General features: G+C 36.4%; 1 protein-coding gene across 1 annotated transcript in view; it reads right to left on the minus strand.

Annotated features, from left to right (window-relative positions):
* Positions 1-816, minus strand: part of LOC121369506 — a 7,227-nt gene extending 6,411 nt beyond the window's left edge. Inside the window, exon 1 of the mRNA XM_041494613.1 lies at positions 757-816. The gene's annotated coding sequence lies outside the window, so the exon portion shown is untranslated. The remainder of the gene's footprint in view (positions 1-756) is intronic.
* Between the last annotated feature and the right edge of the window lie 4,342 nt (positions 817-5,158).

The raw sequence follows: 5,158 nt of genomic DNA on the forward strand, positions 1-5,158 counted from the left end.
CAGATTTGTTACGATGTGATATCTAGTCGACCTGAATTACTGAACTCTATACACAGCATACAAGTACATTGTATATTTAATATTCCTTAGTTATTTATTAATATATTATGCATGGGATCGATTAATAATAATTTGTAGTTATTTATTACAAATAAATGTAAAAATACGGTAGCGAATTAGTCCTATGGCTCTTACAAGTGACCATTATATGCAGGGCAACCGAGTAGTTAATAGTCCAAAACTCCTTATACAGTTAAGAAGATAATGTTCTTTGTTTCCATATTTTTTCCGGATTGATCCCCGCACCACCACCCCTCCCCCGCTAGCTACGGCCCCGATATGGCACATGTTAAACATTGTGTCAGACCACAGCTTGTGTGTGTGTGTGGGGGGGGGGGGGGGGGGGGGGGGGGTAGAACAAACAAATAAATACTTATGATTAATGCAACAACTCCTTACTTTAAACCTAGCCAAAAATTAATTGACACCACCTTCCCACCTCAACAAAAGAGGGGCGGGGCCCTCGGATGCCCATTTCAATCCGCACACATTGTGTTGTGATTATAGTTTCGGCTACTCAGTACTGTGTACGTGCTGGCATCTTGTCCGATTCGTAGGGCCTACGAATAACACATCGGTTAACATTAACACAAACTATTTGACTATTACGTTCCAATAAGCACATAGCTATTGATGTCAAGTTATACCCTATACGTCGGGAAAAGCAACGCACAGTTCTAAAAAGCTACTTCATACCCTGCAAACGAAACCTGAAAGTCCGAAAACCCCGAGTGTGTGACTTTGATTCACAGGGGACTTAACTCTTATTTACTCGATGATTGAGGCCCGATTTAGGTTAGGCCTAGGCGAAATATATAATGAGAAATATATAAATTACTTCAGTGCTTTTACCACTTTTCCACTAACCCACTGTCCTGGACAGACACCACAAAAAGCCTATGTGTGCAAAAGACAGTGTGTTTGAACATGTATTGGATATAAGAACGAAACTAAATTGAAATGAAATGTGTTGTACAACTTATTTGATTTGTCAGTATAATACTAGTATTACGATTCTTTAAAATGTCTATTTTCTATGTTACGTTCTCCAAACTCACTAGACCTGTTATAAGACGCTGAACCTTTTCGTTAGCAAGTTTTTTTCTCGGTTATAGAGTACTTGCCTGAAGTGTGATGTGTCACAGAATCGACTGCTCAGGTTTTGTCCTGTTCCAAACAATTGGTACATCAACAGTCATGGTATGTACTGTCCTATCTTTGGGAATGTGCATCTAAAATAACCATAGGCCAAGCTGCTTTTTTCCCCTGTCCTGGACGGAGGAGCCAGCCCAGGCCGACACCTGCGCCCAGGACAGGCGTGCACTACAACAGCTTGCTCTGAATGTGCACATTAAACCTATGATCTGACCTGCTGCTTTTCAGAAGGAGTATCGTAACATCGAAGTGGTGTTAACAAGTTACCTCTCTCTGGACCAGTGTGTCACAATTAACATATGCTAGACACCAGATATCTGTAGTTTGAAATGTGTAGATGTGTAGCTCAACAAACATTCCTTTCATTTTCTTTCTAAGTAGAAAGATTCATATAATATTTGTTTGTAACTGCTACTAGTTCAATCAAGTTTCTATATATCCTAAAGGTGTAATGAAACCATAGTCTTTGACTTGCCACACAACTTTGACAAATAATAAAACAAATAGACAAATAATGTTATTGCACAAAGATTTATATACTTGACAATGATAAATTGTGAAAATAAAAAGGCTGTTTAGATATACATTATTACAATTAACAATATAAAAAGGCTGTTTAGATATACATTATTACAATTAACAATATAAAAAGGCTGTTTAGATATACATTATTACAATTAACAATATAAAATTTATTATCAAACTTCACAACCAATGCATAATCTAAAAATAGACTTCTAAATATTAGACATATTATCTTATATACTATCATACATCAAAAAATCAGATATATATTTTAGATTTCACAATGTCGAATGTATAATCTGTAATTAGACTTAACAATATCAAATATATTATCTGAGTCCAGTGTCCTATGTATACTCTGTAGTTAATTTAACAATGTCAACTTTAAAAATTGTAATCCAATTTCAATCTTAAATATATAATTTATAACAGATTTCAGTCTCAAATATATAAATTATAACATATTTCGCAGTCTTAAATATATAATTATAAAAGAGTTTACAATCTCAAATGTATAATGTGTAATAGATTCCAGTGTCTATGATCTCTAATTATCTTCACAAATTCAACTTTATAAATTGTTATTTGATTTTAGTCTTTAATATATACTTTATAATAGACTTCATAGTCTCGAATACATAATCTATAATCCAAGTTCTCAATGTCACATTTATAAAATGTAATAAATCTTCATATGATCTCTAATTATCTTCACAAATTCAACTTTATAAATTGTTATTTGATTTTAGTCTTTAATATATACTTTATAATAGACTTCATAGTCTCGAATACATAATCTATAATCCAAGTTCTCAATGGCACATTTATAAAATGTAATAAATCTTCATAATGTCAAATATATAATCTGTAATCAGATTTCACATATTATCACAGGTGCAGATGACTCAGGTGCACTAAGTTTGATTACTCTAAACCACAATGCCAAACACATACTAGTAATCAGTACACAGTGTCAAATATACAATTTGTAATCAGATTTCACTAATAATCTATTTTAGACTTCAAAAATAGAAATGCATGGTCACAGTTTATTTAATGATATTTTAAGGAATGACTTACATCGCACCATTATACATTCAAATGCTACACTGATTAATAATATCACAAATAAAATAACACACAGAGAAATGAGGTTACCTGAGGCTGAGAGTTGAGTCTTACAACTGCTGTGCGATACCACTAGATGGAGTTCGTTTGGCGTCATTAACTAGAATGTTATGTGTATATCAGGGATGATACCAGTAGATGAAGTTCGTTTGGCGTCATTAAGTGCAATGTCATGTGTATATCAGGGATGACACCAGTAGATGGAGTTCGTTTGGCATCATTAAGTAGAATGGCATGTGCATATCAGGGATGATAACCTGACCTGGTTATGTTCAGTCCAACAACTGTTGTGCGATACCACTAGATGGAGTTCGTTTGGCGTCATCAAGCAGATTGTCATGTCCATATCAGGGATGACACCACTAGATGGTGTTCGTTTGGCGTCATTAAGTAGAATGGCATGTGCATATCAGGGATGATACCAGTAGATATAGTTCGTTTGGCGTCATTAAGTAGAATGTCATGTGCATATCAGGGATGACACCAGTAGATGGAGTTCGTTAGGCGTCATTAAGTAGAATGTCATGTGCATATCAAGGATGACACCAGTAGATGGAGTTCGTTTGGCGTCATTAAGTAGAATGTCATGTGCATATTAGGGATGATAACCTGACCTGGTTATGTTCAGTCCTAAAACTGTTGTGCGATACCACTAGATGGAGTTCGTTTGGCGTCATCAAGCAGAATGGCATGTGCATACCAGGGATGATACCAGTAGATGGAGTTTGTTTGGCGTCATTAAGTAGAATATCATGTGCATATCAGGGATGACACAAGTAGATGGAGTTCGTTTGGCGTCATCAAGCAGAATGTCATGTGTTTATCAGCGATGATACCAGTAGATGGAGTTTGTTTGGCATCATTAAGTAAAATGTCATGTGTATATCAGGGATGATACCAGTAGATAGAGTTTGTTTGGCGTCATTAAGTAGAATGTCATGTGCATATCAGGGATGACACCAGTAGATATAGTTCGTCTGGCGTCATGAAGTAGAATGTCATGTGTATACCAGGTATGATATCAATAGATGGAGTTTGTTTGGCGTCATTAAGTAGAATGTCATGTGTATATCAGGGATGACACCAGTAGATATAGTTCGTCTGGCGTCATGAAGTAGAATGTCATGTGTATACCAGGTATGATATCAATAGATTGAGTTTGTTTGGCGTCATTAAGTAGAATGTCATGTGTATATCAGGGATGACACCAGTAGATATAGTTCGTCTGGCGTCATGAAGTAGAATGTCATGTGTATACCAGGTATGATATCAATAGATGGAGTTTGTTTGGCGTCATTAAATAGAATGTCATGTGTATACCAGGTATGACACAGTAGATATAGTTCGTCTGGCCGTCACGAAGTAGAATGTCATGTGTATATCAGGGATGACACCAGTAGATATAGTTCGTCTGGCGTCACGAAGTAGAATGTCATGTGTATACTAGGTATGATATCAATAGATGGTTTTTGTTTGGCGTCACGAAGTAGAATGTCATGTGTATACCAGGTATGATAACCCGACATGGCTAAGTTTAAAGGCAAAGACATTAGTTTTAGCTTGTGAAAATGAACACTAAGTTTTGTTAATCTACACACCTGCAAAACATTTGGATACGGTTATAACAGAGAAAAGATGAAGTTTGTGATATTTAAACCTGAAAATATCATCTAAGAATATACTAGAGCCTGTGTCGATAACCATTACTTCTCAGGCAAACGTGGGTTTTTAGAATTATGTAAAATGAATTTTGGGTTACCGTATTACAAAAATCTGGATGACCAGAACAACTCAGGTGTACAAAAATGAATATTCTAAATCACAAAATGTAAGTACTCCTAATTTAAATGATTAAAAACGGCTTTAATAGTGAAAAATACGTCGTAGTGTATAAAAACTAGGGTCTGTCCCTATAAAGTCATGGTTTAAAAAACAAAAAAGGTTTTAACGCTGAAAAATGTCCAAGAGAGAGAGAGAGAGAGAGAGAGAGAGAGAGAGAGAGAGAGAGAGAGAGAGAGAGAGAGAGAGAGAGAGAGAGAGAGAGAGAGAGAGAGAGAGAGAAGAGAGAGAGAGGGGGGAGAGAGAAGAGGGAGAGAGAGAGAGAGAGAGAGAGAGAGAGAGAGAGAGAGAGAGAGAGAGAGAGAGAGGGGGAGAGAGAGAGGGAGAGAGAGAGAGAGAGAGGGAGAGAGAGAGAGAGAGAGAGAGAGAGAGAGAGAGAGAGAGAGAGAGAGAGAGAAAGACAGAGGGGAGAGAAAGACAGAGGGGGAGAGAGAGAGAGAGAGAGAGAGAA

This window comes from Gigantopelta aegis, chromosome 3, assembly GCF_016097555.1.
Source record: "Gigantopelta aegis isolate Gae_Host chromosome 3, Gae_host_genome, whole genome shotgun sequence".
NCBI lineage: Eukaryota > Metazoa > Mollusca > Gastropoda > Neomphalida > Peltospiridae > Gigantopelta > Gigantopelta aegis.